The sequence below is a fragment of the Pan troglodytes genome, chromosome 5 (assembly GCF_028858775.2).
Source record: "Pan troglodytes isolate AG18354 chromosome 5, NHGRI_mPanTro3-v2.0_pri, whole genome shotgun sequence".
Classification (NCBI taxonomy): domain Eukaryota; kingdom Metazoa; phylum Chordata; class Mammalia; order Primates; family Hominidae; genus Pan; species Pan troglodytes.
In genome coordinates this window covers 1634610-1660069 of record NC_072403.2, presented here as the reverse complement: position 1 = coordinate 1660069, position 25460 = coordinate 1634610, and positions in this window count along the sequence as shown.

Below are 25460 nucleotides of genomic sequence, written 5' to 3'. Positions count from 1 at the left end.
GACTGTGCAGATATTTCCATGTTTATACAGATCACTGTGTAGATATTTCCATGTTTTTACAGATGGTGGTGTAGATATTTCCATGTTTATAGAGACAACGGTGTAGATATTTCCATATTTATACAGATGGCGGTGTATATATTTCTGTCTTTATACAGATACCGGTGTGGGTATTTCCATATTTATACAGATGGCAGTGTAGAGATTTCCATGTTTACACAGACAGCAGTGTAGATTTTTCCATGTTTATACTGATGGAGTTGTAGATATTTCCAAGTTTATGAAGATGACTTTGTACATATTTCCATGTTTTTACAAATGGTGGTGTAGATATTTCCATGTTTATAGAGATGGCAGTGTGGATATTTCCATGATTATACAAATGCCGGTGTTGATATTTCCATGTTTATAGAGATGGCAGTGTAGATATTTCCATCTTTATACAGATGGTGTATATATTTAGATGTTTATGCAGATGGCGGTGTAGATATTTCGAAATTTAGAGAGATAGCGGTGTAGATATTTCCATATTTATACAGAAAGCGGTGTAGATATTTCCATGTTTATACAGATGACGGTGTAGATATTTCCATGTTTATGCAGATAACGGTGTAGATATTTCCATGTTTATACAGATAGTGGTGTAGATATTTCCATGTTTATAGATATAGCGGTGTAGGTAATTCCATGTTTATAGAGATAGCGGTGTAGTAATTTCCATGTTGATACAGATGGCTGTGTAGATATTTCCATGTGTATACAGATTGCAGTGTAGTTATTTCCATGTGTACACAGATGTCAGTGTAGTTATTTCCAAGTTTATACAGATGGGGTTGTAGATATTTCCATGTTTATACAGATGACTCTGAAGATATTTCCATGTTCTTACAGATGGCGGTGCAGTTATTTCGATGTTTATAGAGACAGCGGTGTAGATATTTCCATATTTATACAGAAAGCGGTGTAGATATTTCCAAGTTTATACAGATGACGATGTAGATTTTTCCACGTTTTTCAGATGCTGGTGCAGATATTTTCATGTTTGAAGAGATAGCAGTGCAGTTATTTCTATGTTTATGCAGATAGCGATGTAGATATTTCCATGTTTATAGAGATAGCGGTATAGTTATTTCCATATTTATACATATAGCGGTGTAGATATTTCCACGTTTATACAGATAGCGTTGTTGATATTTCCATGTTTATACAGATAGCGGTATAGATATTTCCATGTTTATAAAGACAGGAGGGGAGATATTTCCATGTTTATACAGATAGCGGTGTAGATATTTCCAGGTTTATAGAGATAGCGGTGTAGATATTTCCATGTTTATAGAGATAGCGGGGTAGATATTTCCATGTTAATACAGATGGCAGTGTAGATGTTAACATGTGTATACACATGGCAGTGTAGATATTTCCATGTTTATACAGATGGAGGTGTAGATATTTCCATGTTTATACAGATGACTGTGTAAATATTTCCAGGTTTTTACAGATGGCAGTGTAGATATTTCCATGTTTATGCAGATGGCGGTTTGGCTATTTCCATGTTTATACAGATAATGGTGTAGCTATTTCCATATTTATAGAGATGGCTGTTTAGATATTTCCATGTTTATACAGATGGCGGTGTAGATATTTCCATGTTTGTATAGATGACGGTGTAGATATTTCCATGTTTATACACATGGCGGTGTAGATATTTCCATGTTTTTACAGATAGCTGTGTAAATATTTCCATGTTTATACAGATGGTGGTGTAGATATTTCCAAGTTTACACAGACAGCGGTGTAGATATTTCCATCTTTTTCACAGATTGCGGTGTAGAAATTTTCATCTTTACACAGGTAGTGATGTAGTTATTTCCATGTTTATAGAGATTGCGGTGTAGATATTTCCACATTTACACAGATAACGGTGTAGCTATTTCCATATTTATAGAGATGGCTGAGTAGATAATTCCATGTTTATATAGATGGCGGTGTAGACAATTCCATGTTTATATAGATAGCGGTGTAGATATTTCCATGTGTATACAGATGGCAGTGTAGATATTTCCATGTTTATACAGATGAAAGTGCTACTGTTTCCATGTTTACAAACATGACTGTGTAGATATTTCCATGTTTATACAGATGGCAGTGTAGATATTTCCATGTTTATACAGATTGTGGTGTGGCTACTTCCATGATTATACAGATAGCGGTGCAGCTATTTCCATGTTTATAAAGATAGCGGTGTAGATATTTCCATGTTCATACTGATGGATGTGTAGATATTTCCATGTTTATACAGATGACTGCGTACATATTTCCATGTTTTTACAGATGGCGGTGTAGATATTTCCATGTTTATACAGACAGCAGAGTGGATATTTCCATGATTATACAGGTGGCGATGTTGATATAAACATGTATATAAAGATGGCGGTATACATATTTCCATGTTAATAGAGATGGCGGTGTAGATATTTAGGTGTTTATGCGGATGGCGGTGTAGATATTTCAAAGTTTATAGAGATAGCGGTGAGGATATTTCCATGTTTATACAGATGGCGGTGTAGATATTTCCATGTTTATAGAGATAGCGGTGTAGTTATTTCTATGTTTATACAGATAGCGATGTAGATAATTCCATGCTTATAGAGATAGTGGTGTAGATATTTCCACATTTATACATATAGCGGTGTAGTTATTTCCATATTTATACATATAGAGGTGTAGATATTTCCATGATCATACAGACAGCGGTGTAGATATTTCCATGTTTATACAGATAGCGGTGTGGCTATTTCCATTTTTATGCAGGTAGCGTTGTAGCTATTTCCATGTTTATAGAGATTGCTGCGTAGATTTTTCCATGTTTATACCTATGGCAGTGTAGATATTTCCATTATTATACAGATGCTGGTGTAGGTATTTCCATGTTTATAGAGATGACTGCGTCGGTATTTCCAGGTTTATACAGATGGCGGTGTAGATATTTCCATGTTTACATAGATGGCGATGTAGATATTTCCTTGTTTATAGAGATAGCGTGTTAGGTATTTCCATGTTTATACAGATAGCTGTTTACGTATTTCCATGTTTATACAGATAGCGGTGTTGTTATTTCCATGTTTATACAGATAGCTGTGTAGATATTTCCATGTTTATACAGCTCGCGGTGTATATATTTACATCTTTATACAGATGGCAGTGTAGATAGTTCCATGTTTATGGAGATGGCAGTGTAGATATTTTCATGTTTATGGAGGTGGCGGTGTAGTTATTTCCATGTTTGTAGAGATAGTGGTGTAGATATTTCCATGTTTATAGAGATAGCGGTGTTGGTATTTCCATGTTTATAGAGATACCAGTGTAGATATTACCATGTTTATTGAGATAGCGGTGCAGGTATTTCCATGTTTATAGAGATAGTGGTGTAGATATTTCCATGTTTATACAGATGGCTGTGTAGATATTTCCATGTGTATACAGATGGCAGTGTAGGTATTTCCAAGTTTATACAGATGGTATTGCAGATTCTTGATGTTTATACAGATGACTTTGTAGATAATTCCATGCTTTTATAGATGGCGGTGTAAATATTTCCATGTTTACAGAGATAGCGTTGTAGATATTTCCATGTTTATATAGATGGCGATATATATATTTTCTTGTTTATGTAGATGGTGTTGTAGATAATTCCATGTTTACAGGGATGGCGGTGTATATATTTCCATGTTTATAGTGCAAGCGGTGTAGATATTTCCATGTTTATAGAGATAGCGGTGTAGATATTTCCATGTTTATACAGCTCGCAGTGTAGATATTTACATCTTTATAGAGATAGCGGTGTAATTATTTCTATGTTTATACAAATAGCGTTGTAGATATTTCCATGTTTAGAGAGATTGCGGTGTAGTTATTTCCACATTTATACATATAGCGCTGTAGAAATTTCCATGTTTATACAAATAGCGGTGTAGGTATTTCTATGTTTATACAGATAGCCGTGTAGATACTTCCATGTTTATATAGATAGTCGTGGAGATATTTCCATGTTTATTCAGATAGCGGTGTAGATATTTCCATGTTTATACAGATAGCGGTGTAAATAATTCCATGTGTATACACATGGCAGTGTAGGTATTTCCATGTTTATACAGATGGAGGTGTAGATATTTCCATGTTTATTCAGATGACTGTGTAGATATATCCATGTTTTTACAGATGGCGGTGTAGATATTTCCATGTTTATACAGATAGCGATGTGTATATTTCCATGTTTATACAGATAACGGTGTAGCTATTTCCATATTTATAGAGATGGCTATGTAGAGGTTTCCATGTTTATACAGATAGCGATGTAGATATCTCGATGTTTATACACATAGCGGTGTAGTTATTTCCATGTTCACAGAGATATTGGTGTAGATATTTCCATCTTTGCCCAGATTGCGGTGCAGATATTTCCATGTTTACACAGATAGCTCTGTAGATATTTCCATGTTTACACAGATAGCGTTGTAGTTATTTCCATGTTTATACAGATAGCGGTGTAGACACTTCCATGTTTATACAGATAGCGGTGGAGATGTTTCCATGTTTATACAGATAGCGGTGTAGCTATTTCCACGTTTATACATATGGTGGTGTAGATATTTCGATGTTTATAGAGATGGCGGTGTAGATATTATCATGTTTATAGAGATGATGGTGTAGGTATTTCCCTGTTTATAGAGATTACGGTGTAGATATTTCCAAGTTTATAGAGGTAGCGGTTTAGGTATTTCCATGTGTATAGAGATAGCGGTGTAGATGTTTCCATGTTTATACTGATGGCTGTGTAGATATTTCCATGTGTATACAGTTGGCAGTGTAGATATTTCCATGTTTATAGAGATGGTGGTGTAGATATTTCCATGTTTATACAGATGACTGTGTTGATATTTCCATGTTTATACACATGGTGGTGTAGATATATCCATGTTTATAGAGATAGTGGTGTAGATATTTCCATGTTTATCCAGATAGCGGTGCAGATATTTCCAAGTTTATAGAGATAGCGGTGTAGATATTGCCATTTTTTACACAGATAGCTGTGTTATATTTCCATGTTTATACAGATGACGGTGAAGATATTTCCATGTTTATACAGACAGCGGTGTTATATTTCCATGTTAATATAGATGACGGTGTAGATATTTCAATGTTTATACACATGGCGGTGTAGATTTTTTCATGTTTATACAGATAGCGGTGTAGATATTTCCATGTTCATACAGATAGCGGAGTAGATATTTCCATGTATTTAGAGATGGCTGTGTAGATATTTCCATGTTTATACAGATGACAGTGTAGATATTTCCATGTTTATACAGATGGTGGTGTAGATATTTTCATGTTCATAGAGAAGACTTTGTAGGTATTTAAAGTTTATGCAGATGGCGATGTAGATATTTCCATGTTTATAGAGTTAGCCATGTTGATATTTCCATGTTTATACAGAGAGTGGTGTAGACATTTCCATGTTCATAGAGATAGCGGAGCAGACACTTCCATCTTCATACAGATAGCAGTGAAGATATTTCCATGTTTATAAAAATGACTGTGTAGATATCTCCATGTTTATACAGATAGTGGTGTAGATATTTCCATGTGTATAAAGATGGCGGTGTAGATATTTCCCTATTTATACTGATGGCGGTGTAGATATTTGCATGTTTATACAGATCGCGGTGTAGATATTTCCATGTTTATGCAGATGGCGGTGTAGATATTTCCATGTTTATAGAGATGGCGGTGAAGATATTTCTATGTTTATAGAGATAGCGGTGTAGATATTTCCATGTTTATAGAGATGGAGGTGTAATTATTTCCATGTTTATAGAGATAGCGGTGTAGAAATTTCCATGTTTATACACATAGCGGTGTAGATATTTCCATGTTTACAGATAGCGGTGTTGGTACTTCCATGTTTATACAGATAGCGGTGTAGATATTTCCATGTTTATAGAGCTCGCGGTGTAGATATTAACATCTTTATATAGATGACATTGTAAATATTTCCATGTTTATTCAGATAGCGGTGTAGATATTTCCATGCTTATACAGATGAGTGTGTAGATATTTCCATGATTATACAGATGGCGGTGTAGCTATTTCCATGTTTATAGAGATAGCGTTGTAGATATTTCCATGTTTATACAGATAGCGGTGTAGATATTTCCATGTTTATAGCGATAGCAGTGTAGATATTTCCATATTCATACAATTATCGGTGAAGATATTTCCATTGTTATACAGATGGCGATGTAGATATTTCCATGTATATAGATATAGCGGTGTAGATATCTCCATGTTGATACAGATAGTGATGTAGATATTTCCATGTGTATAAAGATGGCGGTGTAGATATTTCCCTATTTATACACATGGCGGTGTAGATATTTGCATGTTTATACAGATCGCGGTGTAGATATTTGCATGTTTCCACAGATAGCGGTGTAGATATTTCCATCTTTGCACAGATTGTGGTGTAGATATTTAAATCTTAACACAGATAGCGGTGTAGATATTTCCATCGTTGCACAGATTGTGCTGTAGATATTTCAATCTTTACACAGATAGTGGTGTAGATATTTTCATATTTACACAGATAGTGTTGTATATATTTGCATGTTTATACAGATACCGGTGTAGATATTTCCATGTTTTTACAGATAGCGGTGTAGATATTTCCATGTTCATAGAGATAACGGTGTAGATATTTCCATATTTATACAGATGGCGATGTAGATATTTCCATGTTTATTCAGATGTCAGTGTAGATATTTCCATGTTTATACAGATGGCAGTGTAGATATTTCCATGTTTATACAGACATAGGTGTAGATATTTCCATGTTTATACAGATAGCGGTGTAGATATTACCAAGTTTACAAAGATAGCCGTGTAGATATGTCCATATTTGCACAGATTGCGGTGTAGATATTTCGATCTTTACACAGAGAGCGGTGTAGATATTTCCATCATTGCACAGATTGTGCTGTAGATGTTTCAATCTTTACACTGATAGTGGTGTAGATATTTCCATGTTTACACAGATAGCGTTGTATATATTTGCATGTTTATACATATAGTGGTGTAGATATTTCCATGTTTATACAGGTAGCGGTGTAGATATTTCCATGTTTATACAGATATCGGTGTAGATACTTCAAGGTTTATTCAGATAGCGGTGTAGATATTTCCATGTTTATACAGATAGCGGTGGAGATATCTCCATGTTTATGTAGGTAGCATTGTAGATATTTCCATGTTTATACAGATGGCGTTGTAGATATTTCCATGTTTATACAGATAGCGGTGTAGATATTTCCAAGTTTATACAGATAGCGGTGTAGGTATTTCCAAGTTTATAGAGATAGCGGTGTAGACATTTCCATGTTTATAGAGATAGCGCTGTAGGGATTTCCATGTTTATAGAGATAGCGGTGTAGACATTTCCATGTTTATAGAGATTGCGGTGTAGATATTTCCATATTTATACAGATAGCGGTGTAGATATTTCCATGATTATACAGATAGCGGTGTAGATATTTCCATGTTTATAGAGATGGCAGAGTGGATATTTCCATATATATACAATTAGCAGTGTAGATATTTCCATGTTTTTACAGATGGCTGTGTAGATATTTCCAAGTTTAAAGAGATGGCGGTGTAGATATTTCCATGTTTTTACAGATGACTCCGTAGGTATTTCCATGTTTTCACAGATGGCAGTGTAGATATTTCCATGTTCATACAGATAGCGGTGTGGCTATTTCCATGTTTATAGAGATTGCGGTGTAGATATTTCCATGTTTATAGAGATGGCTGTGTAGATATTTCCACGTTTATACAGATGACAGTGTAGATATTTCCATGTTTATGCAGATGACTGTGTAGTTATTTCTATTTTTATACAGATGGCTGTTTAGATATTTCCATGTTTATAGAGATAGCCTTGTAGATATTCCCATGTTTATACAGATAGCGGTGTAGGCATTTCCATGTTTATAGAGATAGCGGTGTAAATATTTCCATATTTATACAGATAGCGGTGTAGATATTTCCATGTTTATACAGATGGCGATGTAGATATTTCCATGTTTATAGAGATGATGGTGTAGATATTTCTATGTTTACAGAGATAGCGATGTAGATATTTCCATGTTTATAGAGATGGCGGTGTAATATTTCCATGTGTATAGAGATAGCTGTGTAGATATTTCAACGTTCATACACATAGCGTTGTTGATATTTCCATGTTTACAGATAGCGGTGTTGGTTTTTCCATGTTTATACTGCTCATGGTGTAGATACTTTCATGTTTACAAAGATAGCAGTGTAGATATTTCCATCTTTGCTCAGATTGCGGTGTAGATATTTCCATGTTTATACAGAGAGCGGTGTACATATTTCCATGTTTACACAGATAGTGGTGTAGATAGTTCCATGTTTATACAGATAGCGGTGTAGATATTTCCATATGTATACAGATAGCGGTGAAGATACTTCCATGTTTCTACAGATAGCGTTGTAGATATTTCCATGTTTACAGTTGGCGGTGTACATATTTCCATGTTTACACAGATTTCGGTGTACATATTTCCAAGTTTATGCAGATAGCGGTGTAGATATTAAATGTTTTTACAGATAGCGGTGCAGATATTTCCATGTTTATACAGATAGCGGTGTAGGTATTTCCATGTTTATAGAGATAGCGGTATAGACATTTCCATGTTTATAGAGGCAGTGGTGTAGATATTTCCAAATTTATAATGATAGCGGTGTAGATATTTCCATGTTTATACAGATAGCGGTGGAGATATATCCATATTTATACAGATAGCGATGTAGATATTTCCATGTTTATACGGATAGCTGTGTAGATATTTCCATGTGTATACAAATGGCAGTGTAGATATTTCCTTGTTTATAAAGATGTTGGTGTAGATATTTCCATGCTTATACAGATGAGTGTGTAGATATTTCCATGATTATACAGATGGCGGTGTAGCTATTTCCATGTTTATAGAGATAGCGTTGTAGATATTTCCATGTTTATACAGATAGCGGTGTAGATATTTCCATGTTTATAGCGATAGCGGTGTAGATATTTCCATATTCATACAATTATCGGTGAAGATATTTCCATTGTTATACAGATGGCGATGTAGATATTTCCATGTTTATAAAGATAGCGGTGTAGATAGTTCCGTGTTTATACAGATAGCGGTGGAGATGTTTCCATGTTTATACAGGTAGCAGTGTTTGTATTGCCATGTTTATACAGATAGTGGTGTAGATACTTCCTTGTTTATACAGTTCGGGGTGTAGATATTTACATCTTTATAAAGATGGAAGTGTAGATATTTCCATGTTTATACAGATGGCGATGTAGATATTTCCATGTTTATACAGATAGCGGTGTAGATATTTCCAAGTGTATACAGATAGTGGTGTAGTTATTTCCATGTTTATACCGATAGCGGTGTTGGTATTTCCATGTTTATACAGATAGCGGTGTAGATATTTCCATGTTTAATCAGCTCACGTTGTTGATATTTCCATCGTTATACTGATGGCAGTGTAGATATTTCCATGTTTATACAGATATTGGTATCATTATTTCCATGTTTACACAAATGGTGGTGTAGATATTACCATCTTTATGGAAATGGTGGTGTAGATATTTTCATGTTTATAGAGATGGCGGTGTAGATATTTCCATGTTTATAGAGATTGCGCTGTAGATATTTCCATGTTTATAGAGATAGCGGTGTAGGTATTTCCATGTGTATAGAGATAGCGGTGTAGATGTTTCCATGTTTATACTGATGGCTGTGTAGGTATTTCCATTTGTATACCGACGGCAGTGTTGATATTTCCATGTTTATAGGGATGGTTGTTTAGATATTTCCATGTTTATACAGATGACGGTGTAGATATTTCCAGGTTTATACAGATGTCGGTGTAGATATTTCCATGTTTATAGAGATAGCGGTGAAGATATTTCCATGTTTATACAGATAGCGGTGAGGATGTTTGCATGTTTATACAGATAGCGGTGTTGATATTTTCATGTTTATACAGATAGCGGAGTAGATATTTCCATTTTTATGCACATAGCGGTTGAGATATTTCCATTTTTATACAGATGGCCGAGTAGATATTTCCATATTTATAGGGATGGCAGTGTAGATATTTCCAAGTTTATACAGATAGTGGGGTCGGTATTTCCATGTTTATACAGATATCGGTGTAGTCATTTCCATGTTTATACAGAAAGCAGTTTAGGTATTTCCATGTTTATAGAGATAGCGGTGTAGATGTTTCCATGTTTATGCTGATAGCTGTGTAGGTATTTCCAAGTGTATACAGATGGCAGTGTAGATATTTCCATGTTTATACTCACGGAGGTGTAGATATTTCCAAGTTTATACAGATGACTGTGTAGATATTTCCATGATTTTACAAATTGCGGTGTAGATATTTCCATGTTTATACAGATGGCGGTGTGGATTTTTCCATGATTATGCAGATGGCGCTGTTGATATTTCCATGTTTATACAGATAGCGGTGTAGATATTTCCATGTTTATTTACCTCGCAGAGTAGATATTTACATCTTTACACAGATGGCATTGTAGATATTTCCATGTTTATTCAGATGGCGGTGTAGATATTTCCATATTTATACAGATGGCTGTGTAGATAGTTCCATGATTATGGAGATGGCAGTGAAGATATTTTCATGTTTATAGAGATGGCGGTGTAGATATTTTCATGTTTATACAGATAGCGGTGTAGATATTTCCATGTTTATTGAGATAGTTGTGTATTTATTTCCATGTTCATAGAGATAACGGTGTAGATATTTCCTTGTTTATACAGATGGCAGTGTAGATATTTCCATGTTTATACAGATAGTGGTGTAGATAGTAGCCTGATTATGGAGATGGCAGTGTAGATATTTTCATGATTGTAGAGATGGTATTGTAGATATTTCCATGTTTATAGAGATAGCGGTATAGGTATTTACATGTTTACAGTGATAGCGGTATAGAAATTTCCATGTTTATACAGATGGTTGTGTAGATATTTCCATGTTCATGCAGATAGCAGAGTAGGTATTTCCATGTTTATACAGATAGCGGTGTAGGTATTTCCATGTTTCCACAGATAACGTAGATATTTACAAGTTTATACAGATAGCGGTGTAGACATTTCCATGTTTATAGAGATAGCAGTGTAGATATTTCCATATTTAACGATATAGTGGTGTAGGTATTTCCATGTTTATATAGATATCGGTGTAGATATTTCCATGTTTATACAGATATCGGTGTAGATATTTCCATGTTTATACTGATGTCCGCGTAGATATTTCCATGTGTGTACAGATGGCAGTGTAGATATTACCATGTTTATACAGATGTCTGTGTATGTATTTCCAGGTTTTTACATATGGCTGATTAGATATTTCCATGTTTATACAGATGGCCGTGTGGATATTTCCATGATTATACAGATGGCGGTGTTGATATTTACATGTTTATACAGATGGCGGTGTAGATATTTCCATGTTTATACAGATGGCGATATAGATATTTAGATGTTTATGTAGATGGCGGTGTAGATATTTCCATGTTTATCGAGATAGAGGTGTAGATATTTCCATATTTACACAGAAAGCAGTGTAGGTATTTCCAAGTTTATACAGGTAAGTGTGTAGATATTTCCATCTTTTTAAAAATGGCGGTGTAGATATTTCCATGTTTATACAGATGGCTGTGTAGATATTTCCATGTTTATAGAGATAGCGGTGTAGATATTTCCATGTTCAGATAGATGGCCGTGTAGATATTTCCCTGTTTATGTAGACGGCTGTGTAGGTATTTCTATGTTTATGGAGATGGCAGTGTATATATTTCCATGTTTGTAGAGATAGCGGTGCTGATATTTCCATGTTTATAGAGATACCGGTGTAGGTAATTCCCTGTTTATAGAGATAGCAGTGTAGATATTTCCATGTTTATACATATAGCATTGTAGATATTTCCATGTTTATACAGGTAGCAGTGAAGATATTTACATCTTTATAAAGATGGAACTGTAGATATTTCCATGTTTATACAGATGGCGATGTAGATATTTCCATGTTTATACAGATAGCTGTGTAGATATTTCCATGTTTATACAGATGGCAGTGTAGATATTTGTATGTTTATTCAGATACTGGTGTAGATGTTTCAATGTTTATAGAGATGACTCTGTAGATATTTCCATGTTTATACAGATGGCCGTGTAGATATTTCCATTTTTATAGAGATAGCCATGTTGATATTTCCATGTTTATACAGATAGTGGTGTAGATATTTCCATGTTTTTACAGATGACCGTGTAGGTATTTCCATGTTTATTCAGATGGCTGTGCAGATATTTCCATGTTCATAGAGATAGCCATGTAGATATTTCCATGTTTATACAGATATTGTTGTTGATATTTCCATGTTTATGCAGATAGCGGTGTAAATATTTCCATGTTTATAAAGGTAGTGGTGTAGATATTTCCATGCTTATACAGATAGCCGTGGAGATATTTCCAAGTTTATACTGACAGCGATGTAGATATTTCCATGTTTATACAGACAGAGGTGTAGATCTTTCCATGTTTATACAGATAGCGTTGTAGATATTTCTATGTATACACAGATAGCGGTGAAGTTATTTCCATGTTTACACAGATAGCGTTTTAGATATTTGCATGTTTGAACAGAAAGCAGTGTAGATATTTCCATGTTTATACAGATAGCGCTGAAGATGTTTCCATGTTTCTACAGATTGCGGTGTAGGTATTTCCATGTTTACAGAGATAGCGGTGTATATATTTCCCAATTTATACAGATGACTGTGTAGATATTTCCATGTGTATACAGATGGAAGTGTGGATATTTCCATGTTTATACAGATGGAGGTGTAGTTATTTCCATGTGTATACAGATAGCGGTGTAGATATTTCGACGATTATGCAGATAGCGGTGTAGATATTTCCACGTTTATACAGATAGCGGTGAAGATATTTCCATGTTTATACAGATAGCTGTGTAGATATTTCCATGTTTATAGAGATAGCGATGTACTTATTTCCATGTTTATACAAATAGCGTTGGGGATATTTCCATGTTTGTACAGATAGCGGTGGAGATATTTCCATGTTTATACAGATGTCGGTGTAGATATTTCCAGGTTTATACAGATAATGGTGTAGATATTTCCATCTTTATACAGATAGCGGTGTAGATATTTCCATGTTTATACAGATTGCGGTGTAGGTATTTCCATGTTTATACAGATAGCGGTGTAGATATTTCCATGTTTCTACGGATGGCTTTGTAGATATTTCCATGGGTATACAGATGGCTGTGTAGATATTTCCATGTGTATACAGATGGGAGTGTAGATATTTCCAAGTTTATACAGATAGCGGTGGGGATATTTCCATGTTTATACAGATAGCGGTGGAGATATTTCCATGTTTATACAGATGGCGGTGTAGATATTTCCAGGTTTTTACAGATAGTGGTGTAGATATATCCATGTTTATACAGATAGCGGTGTAGATATTTCCATGTTGATACAGATTGCGGTGTAGCTATTTCCATGTTTATAGAGATAGCGGTGTATATTTTTCCATGTATCTACAGATGGCAGTGTAGTTATTTCCATGAATATGCAGATGGCAGTGTAGATATTTCCATGTTTATAAACATGGTGGTGTAGATATTTCCCTGTTTATAGAGATGGCTGTGTATATATTTCCATGTTTTTACAGATGGCGGTCTAGATATTTCCATGTTTATACAGATAGCAGTGTAGATATTTCCATGTTTATAGAAATGGCTGTGTAAATATTTCCAAGTTTATACAGACGGCAGTGAAGACATTTCCATGTATATACACATAGTGGTGTAGATATTTCCATGTTTATACAGATGACTGTTTAGATATTTCCATTTTTATGCAGATGGCGGTGTAGATATTTCCATGTTTATACAGATAGCGGTGTAGATATTTCCAAATTTATACAGATAGTGGTGTAGATATTTCCATGTTTGTACAGATAGCTGTGTAGATATTTCCATGTTTATACAGATTGCGGTGTAGGTATTTCCATGTTTACAGAGATAGCCGTGTAGATATTTCCAAGTTTATACAGATGGCTGTGTAGATATTTCCATGTGTATACAGATGGCAGTGTAGATATTTCCATGTTTATACAGATGGAGGTGTAGATATTTCCATGTTTATGCAGATTACTCTGTAGGTATATTCATATTTTTACAGATGGCGGTGTAGATATTTCCATGTTTCTACAGATAGCGGTGTGGCTATTTCCATGTTTATACAGATAGCGGTGTAGATATTTCCACGTTTATTGAGATGACTGTGTAGATATTTCCATGTTAATACAGATGGCAGTGTATAAATTTCTATGTTTATTCAGATATTGGTGTGGATATTTCCATATTTCTACAGATGACCTGTAGATATTTCCATGTTTATAAAGATGGCCGTGTAGATGTTTCCATGTTTACAGGGATAGCCATGTAGATATTTCCATGTTTAGGCAGATAGCGGTGAAAATATTTCCATGTTTATAAAGATAGTGGCGTAGATATTTCCATGCTTATACAGATAGCGGTGGAGATGTTTCCATTTTTATAGAGACAGCGATGTAGATATTTCCATGTTTATAAAGACTGCGGAGTAGATCTTTCCATGTTTATACAGATAGCTTTGTAGATATTTCCATGTTTACACAGATAGCGCTGTAGATATTTCCATGTTTACACAGATAGCGTTGTAGATATTTGCATGTTTGTACAGATAGCAGTGTAGATATTTCCATGTTTATAAAGGTAGCGGTGTAGATGTTTCCATGTTTATATGGATTGCGGTGTTGGTATTTCCATGTTTACAGAGATAGCGGTGTAGATATTTCCAAGTTTATACAGATGGCTGTGTAGATATTTCCATGCGTATACAGATGGAAGTGTAGATATTTCCATGTTTATACAGATGGAGGTGTAGATAATTCCATGTTTATACAGATAACGGTGTAGATATTTCCATGATTATACAGATAGCGGTGTAGTTATTTCCACGTTTATACAGATAGCGGTGCAAATATTTCCATGTTTATACAGATGGCGGTGTTGATATTTCCATCTATACACATATGACCGTGTAGATATTTCCATGTTTATACAGATGGCGGCTCAGATGTTTCTATGGATATGTAGATGGCGGTGTAGATATTTCCATGTATATACAGATAGCGTTGTAGTTATTTCCATGTTTATATAGAGATGGGTGTAGATATTTCCATGTATGTACACAGGGCTGTGTAGGTATTTACATGTTTATATAGATGGCGGTGTAGATATTTCCATGTTTATACAGATCGCGGTGTAGATATTTCCATGTTTATAAAGATAACGGTGTAGATATTTCCTTGTTTATGCAAATAGCGGTGTAGTTATTTACATGCTTATACAGATGGCGGTGTAGATATTTCCATGTATATACAGATGGCTGTGTAGATATTTCCATGTTTATACTGATGGCTTTGTAGATATTTCCATGTTTATACAGATGACTTGTAGGTATTTCCATGCTTCTACAGATCGCGGTGTAGATATTTCCATGTTTCTACAGATAGCGGTGTAGATATTTCCATGTTTGTACAGATCGCGGTGTAGATATTTCCATGTTTATGCAGATTGCGGTGTAGATATTTCCATGTTTATACAGATACCGGTGTCGATATTTCCATGTTTTTACAGATATTGGTGTAGATATTTCCATGTTTACACAGATTGCGGTGTAGATATTTCCATCTTTCTACAGATGGCATTGTAGATATTTCCATGTTCATACAGATGGCAGTGTAGATATTTCCATGTTTATATAGATGGTGGTGTAGATATTACCATGTTTATACAGATAGCGGTGTAGATATTTCCAGGTTTATACAGATAGCGGTGTAGATATTTCCATGTTTATACAGATGGGGGTGTAGATATTTCCATGTTTATAGAGATGGCGGTGTAGATATTTCCATGTTTATACAGATATCGGTGTAAATATTTCCATGTTTATACAGAACACGGTGTAGATATTTCCATGTTTATAGAGATAGCGGTGTATATATTTCCATGTTTATACAGATGGCGGTGTAGATATTTCCATGTTTATACAGACCACGGTGTAGATATTTCCATGTTTATACAGATCGCGGTGTAGATATTTCCATGTTTATGCAGATCGCGGTGTAGATATTTCCATGTTTCTACAGATAGCGGTGTAGATATTTCCATGTTTATACAGATCGCGGTGTAGATATTTCCATGTTTATGCAGATCACGGTGTAGATATTTCCATGTTTATACCGATAGCATTGTAGATATTTCCATGTTTTTACAGATATTGGTGTAGATATTTCCATGTTTACACAGATTTCGGGGTAGATATTTCCATCATTCTACAGATGGCATTGTAGATATTTCCATGTTTATACGGATGGCAGTGTAGATATTTCCATGTTTATATAGATGGTGGTGTAGATATTACCATGTTTATACAGATAGCGGTGTAGATTTTCCAGGATTATACAGATAGCGGTGTAGATATTTCCATGTTTATACAGATGGTGGTGTAGATATTTCCATGTTTATAGAGATGGCGGTGTAGATATTTCCCAGTTTATACAGATATCGGTGTAAATATTTCCATGTTTATACAGAACAAGGTGTAGATATTTCCATGTTTATAGAGATAGCGGTGTATATATTTCCATGTTTATACAGATGGCGGTGTAGATATTTCCATGTTTATAGAGATAGCTGTGTAGATAATTCCATGTTTCTACAGATAGCGTCGTAGATATTTCCATGTTTATACAGATCGCGGTGTAGATATTTCCATGTTTATGCAGATCGCGGTGTAGATATTTCCATGTTTCTACAGATAGCGGTGTAGATATTTCCATGTTTATAATGATCGTGGTGTAGATATTTCCATGTTTATGCAGATCGTGGCGTAGATATTTCCATGTTTATACAGATAGCTGTGTAGATATTTCCATGATTTTACAGATATTGGTGTAGATATTTCCATGTTTACACTGATTGCGGTGTAGATATTTCCATCTTTCTACAGATGGCATTGTAGATATTTCCATGTTTATACAGATAGCGGTGTAGATATTTCCATGTTTATATAGATGGTGGTGTAGACATTACCATGCTTAGACAGATAGCGGTGTAGATATTTCCAGGTTTATACAGATAGCGGTGTAGATATTTCCATGTTTATACAGATGGCGGTGTAGATATTTCCATGTTTCTACAGATAGCGGTGTAGATATTTCCATGTTTATACAGATATCGGTGTAAATATTTCCAAGTTCATACAGAACACGGTGTAGATATTTCCATGTTTATAGAGGTAGCGGTGTATATATTTCCATGTTTATACAGATAGCGGTGTAGATATTTCCATGTTTATACAGACCACGGTGTAGATATTTCCATGTTTATACAGATAGCGGTGCAGATATTTCCATGTTTGTACAGATGGCGGTGTTGATATTTCCATCTATACACATATGACCGTGTAGATATTTCCATGTTTATACAGATGGCGGCGCAGATGTTTCTATGGATATGTAGATGGCGGTGTAGATATTTCCATGTTTATGCAGATAACTTTGTAAGTATTTCCATGTTTATTTAGATGGCGGTGTAGATATTTCGATGTTTATAGAGATAGCAGTGGAGATATTTCCATGTTTATAGAGATAGCGGTGTAGATATTTCCACGTTTATACTGATCGCGGTGTAGTTATTTCCATGTTTATAGAGATAGCGGTGTGGATATTTCCATGTTTATACAGATAGGGGTTTAGATACTTCCATGTTTATAGAGATGGCGTTGTAGATATTTCCATGTTTATACAGATCACGGTGTAGATATTTCCTTGTTTTTGAAAACAGCGGTGTAGTTATTTCCATGTTAATACAGATAGCGGTGTAGATATTTCCTTGTTTATACAAATAGCAGTGTAGATATTTCCATGTTTATACAGATCACGGTGTAGATATTTCCTTGTTTATACAAATAGCGGTGTAGTTATTTCCATGTTTATACAGATAGCGGTGTAGATATTTCCATGTATATACAGATGGCTGTGTAGATATTTCCATGTTTATACAGATGACTTGTAGGTATTTCCATGTTTATACAGATGGCGGTGTAGATATTTCCATGTTTATTGAGATAGCTGTGTAGATATTTCCATGTTTCTACAGATAGCGGTGTAGATATTTCCATGTTTATACAGATCGCGGTGTAGATATTTCCATGTTTATGCAGTTCGCGGTGTAGATATTTCCATGTTTCTACAGATAGCGGTGTAGATATTTCCATGTTTATACAGATCGTGGTGTTGATATTTCCATGTTTATGCAGATCGCGGTGTAGATATTTCCATGTTTATACAGATAGCGGTGTAGATATTTCCATGTTTTTACAGATATTGGTGTAGATATTTCCATCTTTACACAGATTGCGGTGTAGATATTTCCATCTTTCTACAGATGCTATTGTAGATATTTCCATGTTTATACAGATGGCGGTGTAGATATTTCCATGTTTATATAGATGGTGGAGTAGATATTACCATGTTTATACAGATAGCGGTATAGATATTTCCAGGTTTCTACAGATAGAGGTGTAGTTATTTCCATGTTTATACAGATGGTGGTGTAGATATTTCCATGTTTATAGAGATGGTGGTGTAGATATTTCCATGTTCATACAGATATCGTTGTAAATATTTCCATGTTTATACAGATCACAGTGTAGATATTTCCATGTTGATACAGATAGCGGTGTAGATATTTCCATGTTTATACAGACCATGGTGTAGATATTTCCATGTTTATACAGATAGCGGTGCAGATATTTCCATGTTTGTACAGATGGTGGTGTTGATATTTCCATCTATACACAGATGACCGTGTAGATATTTCCATGTTTATACAGATGGCGGCGCAGATATTTCTATGAATATGTAGATGGCGGTGTACATATTTCCATGTATATACAGATAGCGGTGTAGTTATTTCCATGTTTATATAGAGAGCGGTGTAGATATTTCCATATATGTACACATGGCTGTGTAGATATTTCCATGTTTATACAGATGGCGGTGTAGATATTTCCATGTTTATACAGATAACTTTGTCAGTATTTCCATGTTTATACAGATGGCGGTGTAGATATTTCGATGTTTATAGAGATAGAAGTGGAGATATTTCCATGTTTATAGAGATAGCAGTGTAGATATTTCCACGTTTATACTGATCGCGGTGTAGTTATTTCCATGTTTATAGAGATAGCATTGTGGATATTTCCATGTTTATACAGATAGGGGTTTAGATATTTCCATGTTTATAGAGATGGCGTTGTAGATATTTCCATGTTTATAAAGATCACGGTGTAGATATTTCCTTGTTTATGCAAATAGCGGTGTAGTTATTTCCATGCTTATACAGATGGCGGTTTAGATATTTCCATGTATATACAGATGGCTGTGTAGATATTTCCATGTTTATACTGATGGCTTTGTAGATATTTCCATGTTTATACAAATGACTTGTAGGTATTTCCATATTTACAGAGATGGCGGTGTAGATATTTCCATGTTTATAGAGATAGCTGTGTAGATATTTCCATGCTTCTACAGATCGCGGTGTAGATATTTCCATGTTTCTACAGATAGTGGTGTAGATATTTCCATGTTTGTACAGATCGCAGTGTAGATATTTCCATGTTTATGCAGATCGCGGTGTAGATATTTCCATGTTTATACAGATACCGGTGTCGATATTTCCATGTTTTTACAGATATTGGTGTAGATATTTCCATGTTTACACAGATTGCGGTGTAGATATTTCCATCTTTCTACAGATGGCATTGTAGATATTTCCATGTTCATACAGATGGCAGTGTAGATATTTCCATGTTTATATAGATGGTGGTGTAGATATTACCATGTTTATACAGATAGCGGTGTAGATATTTCCAGGTTTATACAGATAGCGGTGTAGATATTTCCATGTTTATACAGATGGGGGTGTAGATATTTCCATGTTTATAGAGATGGCGGTGTACATATTTCCATGTTTATACAGATATCGGTGTAGATATTTCCATGTTTTTACAGATATTGGTGTAAATATTTCCATGTTTATAGAGAACACGGTGTAGATATTTCCATGTTTATAGAGATAGTGGTGTATATATTTCCATGTTTATACAGATAGCGGTGTAGATATTTCCATGTTTATACAGACCACGGTGTAGATATTTCCATGTTTATACAGATCGCGGTGTAGATATTTCCATGTTTATGCAGATCGCGGTGTAGATATTTCCATGTTTCTACAGATAGCGGTGTAGATATTTCCATGTTTATACAGATTGCGGTGTAGATATTTCCACGTTTATGCAGATCACGGTGTAGATATTTCCATGTTTATACCGATAGCGTTGTAGATATTTCCATGTTTTTACAGATATTGGTGTAGATATTTCCATGTTTACACAGATTTCGGTGTAGTTATTTCCATCATTCTACAGACGGCATTGTAGATATTTCCATGTTTATACAGATGGCGGTGTAGATATTTCCATGTTTATATAGACGGTGGTGTAGATATTACAATGTTTATACAGATAGCGGTTTAGATAATTCCATGTTTATACAGATCGTGGTGAAGATATTTCCATGTTTATACAGATCGCGGTGTAGATATTTCCATGTTTATACAGATAGCGGTGTAGAAATTTCCATGTTTATACAGATCGTGGTGAAGATATTTCCATGTTTATACAGATCGCGGTGTAGATATTTCCATGTTTATACAGATCACGGTGTAGATATTTCCTTGTTTATACAAATAGTGGTGTAGTCATTTCCATGTTTATACTGATGGCTGTGTAGATATTTCCATGTTTATACAGATGACTTTGTAGGTATTTCCATTTTTATATAGATGGCGTTTTAGATATTTCCATGTTTATAGAGATAGCTGTGTAGATATTTCCATGTTTATACAGATGGCTGTGTAGATATTTTCATGTTTATTCAGATTGCGGTGGAGATATGTCAATGTTTATACAGATAGCAATGGATATATTTCCACGTTAATACACATAGCAGTGTAGATATTTCCATGTTTATACAGATCACGGTGTAGATATTTCCATGTTTATACAGATCATGTTGTAGATATTTCCATGTTTATACAGATCGCGGTGTTGATATTACCATGTTTATAAGGATAGAGGTGCAAATATTTCCACATTTATGCAGATAGCGGTTTAGTTATTAGCATGTTTATACGGATAGCGGTGTAGATATTTCCATGTATAAACAGATGTCTGTGTATATATTTCCATGTTTAAACAGATGGCGGTGTAGATATTTCCTTGTTTATACAAATAGCGGTGTAGTTATTTCCATGTTTATACAGATCACGGTGTAGATATTTCCTTGTTTATACAAATAGCGGTGTAGTTATTTCCATGTTTATACAGACAGAGGTGTAGATATTTCCTTGTTTATACAAATAGCGGTGTAGATATTTTAATGTTTATACAGATCACGGTGTAGATATTTCCTTGTTTATACAAATAGCGGTGTAGTTATTTCCATGTTTATACAGATAGCGGTGTAGATATTTCCATGTATATACAGACGGCTGTGTAGATATTTAAATGTTTATACAGAAGGCTGTGTAGATATTTCCATGTTTATACAGATGACTTTGTAGGTATTTCCATGTATATACAGATGGCCGTGTAGATATTTCCATGTTTATACAGATAACTTTGTAGTTATTTCCATTTTTATACAGATGGCGGTGAACATATTTCCAGGTTTATAGAGATAGCTGTGTAGATATTTCCATGTTTATACAGATAGCAGTGTAGATATATCCATGTTTATACAGATCGCGGTGTAGATATTTCCATGTTTATACAGATCGCGGTGTAGATATTTCCATGTTTATACAGATAGCGGTGTAGATATTTCCATGTTTTTGCAGATATTGGTGTAGATATTTCCATGTTTACACAGATTGCGGTGTAGATATTTCCATCTTTCTACAGATGGCATTGTAGATATTTCCATGTTTATACAGATGGCGGTGTAGATATTTCCACGTTTATATAGATGGTGTTGTAGATATTACCATGTTTATACAGATAGTGGTGGAGATATTTCCATGTTTATACAGATCGTGGTGAAGATATTTCCATGTTTATACAGATCGCGGTGTACATATTTCCATCTTTATACAGATAGCGGTGTAGATATTTCCATGTTTATACAGATCGTGGTGAAGGTATTTCCATGTTTATAGAGATAGCGGTGAAGATATTTCCATGTTTTTACAGATATTGGTGTAGATATTTCCATGTTTACACAGATTGCGGTGTAGATATTTCCATCTTTCTACAGACGGCATTGTAGATATTTCCATGTTTATACAGATGGCGGTGTAGATATTTCCATGTTTATAGAGATAGCTGTGTATATATTTCCATGTTTATACAGATAGCGGTGTAGATATTTCCATGTTTATACAGATCGCGGTGTAGTTATTTCCATGTTTATACAGATCGCGGTGTAGATATTTCCATGTTTATACAGATAGCGGTGTAGATATTTCCATGTTTTTACAGATATTGGAGTAGATATTTCCATGTTTACACAGATTGCGGTGTAGGTATTTCCATCTTTCTACAGATGGCATTGTAGATATTTCGATGATTATACAGATGGCGGTGTAGATATTTCCATGTTATATAGATGGTGGTGTAGATATTACCATGTTTATACAGATAGCGGTGTAGATATTTCCATGTTTATACAGATAGCGGTGTAGTTATTTCCATTTTTATACAGATGGCAGTGTAGATATTTCCATGTTTATAGAGATGTCGGTGTAGATATTTCCATGTTCATTGAGATAACTGTGTAGATATATCCATGTTCATAGAGATAGCAGTGAGGATATTTCCATGTTTATACAGATAGCAGTGTAGATATTTCCATTTTAATAGAGATAGCGGTTTTAATACTTCATATTTATACAGATAGAGGTGTACATATTTCCATGTTTATACAGATTGCGGTGTAGATATTTCCATGTTTATACAGATCGTGGTGAAGATATTTCCATGTTTATACAGATCGCGGTGTAGATATTTCCATGTTTATACAGATCGCAGTGTAGATACTTCCATGTTTATACAGATAGCGGTGTGTATATTTCCATGATTATACAGATGGCGGTGTAGATATTTCCATGTTTATATAGATGGTGGTGTAGATATTACCATGTTTATACAGATAGCGGTGCAGATATTTCCATGTTTATACAGATAGCGGTGTAGATATTTCCATTTTTATACAGATGGCAGTGTACTTATTTCCATGTTTATAGAGATGGCGGTGTAGATATTTCCACGTTCATTGAGATAGCGGTGTAGATATATCCATGTTCATAGAGATAGCAGTGACGATAATTCCATGTTTATACAGATAGCAGTGTAGATATTTCCATTTTCATAGAGATAGCGGTTTTGATATTTCATATTTATACAGATAGAGGTGTAGTTATTTCCATGTTTGTATAGATAGCGGTGTAGATATTTCCATATTTTTACAGATGACTGTGTAGATATTTCCATGTTTGTACAGATGGCAGTGTAGATATTTCCATGTTTATAGACATAGCGGTGTAGATATTTTCATGTTTATTCAGATTGCGGTGGAGATATGTCAATGTTTATACAGATAGCAATGGATATAATTCCACGTTAATACACATAGCAGTGTAGATATTTCCATGTTTATACAGATCACGGTGTAGATATTTCCATGTTTATACAGATCATGTTGTAGATATTTCCATGTTTATACAGATCGCGGTGTTGATATTACCATGTTTATAAGGATAGAGGTGCAAATATTTCCACATTTATGCAGATAGCAGTTTAGTTATTAGCATGTTTATACAGATAGCAGTGTAGATATTTCCATGTATAAACAGATGTCTGTGTATATATTTCCATGTTTAAACAGATGGCGGTGTAGATATTTCCTTGTTTATACAAATAGTGGTGTAGTTATTTCCATGTTTATACAGATCACGGTGTAGATATTTCCTTGTTTATACAAATAGCGGTGTAGTTATTTCCATGTTTATACAGATAGCGGTGTAGATATTTCCTTGTTTATACAAATAGCGGTGTAGATATTTCCATGTTTATACAGATCATGGTGCAGATATTTCCCTGTTTATACAAATAGCGTGTAGTTATTTCCATGTTTATACAGATAGCGGTGTATATATTTCCATGTATATACAGATGGCTGTGTAGATATTTCCATGTTTATACAGATGGCTACGTAGATATTTCCATGTTTATACAGATGACTTTGTAGGTATTTCCATGTTTATACAGATGGCTGTGTAGATATTTCCATATTTATACAGATGACTTTGTAGGTATTTCCATTTTTATACAGATGGCGGTGAACATATTTCCATGTTTATAGAGATAGCTGTGTAGATATTTCCATGTTTATACAGATAGCTGTGTAGATATATCCATGTTTATACAGATCGCGGTGTAGATATTTCCATGTTTATACAGATCGCGGTGTAGATATTTCCATGTTTATACAGATAGCGGTGTAGATATTTCCATGTTTATACAAATCGTGGTGAAGATATTTAAATATTTATACAGATCGCGGTGTAGATATTACCATGTTTATACAGATAGCAGTGTAGATATTTCCATGTTTATACAGATCGTGGTGAAGATATTTCCATGTTTATACAGATCGCGGTGTAGATATTTCCATGTTTATACAGATAGCGGTGTAGATATTTCCATGTTTATACACATCGTGGTGTAGATATTACCATGTTTATACAGAAAGCGGTGTGGATATTTCCATGTTTATACAGATCGTGGTGAAGCTATTTCCATGTTTATACACATCGCGGTGTAGATATTTCCATGTTTATACAGATAGCGGTGTAGATATATCCATGTTTATACAGATCGCAGTGTAGATATTTCCATGTTTATACAGATCGCGGTGTAATTTCCATGTTTATACAGATAGCGGTGTAGATATTTCCATGTTTTTACAGATATTGGTGTACATATTTCCATGTTTACACAGATTGCGCTGTAGATATTTCCAGCTTTCTACAGATGGCATTGTAGATATTTCCATGTTTATACAGATGGCGGTGTAGATATTTC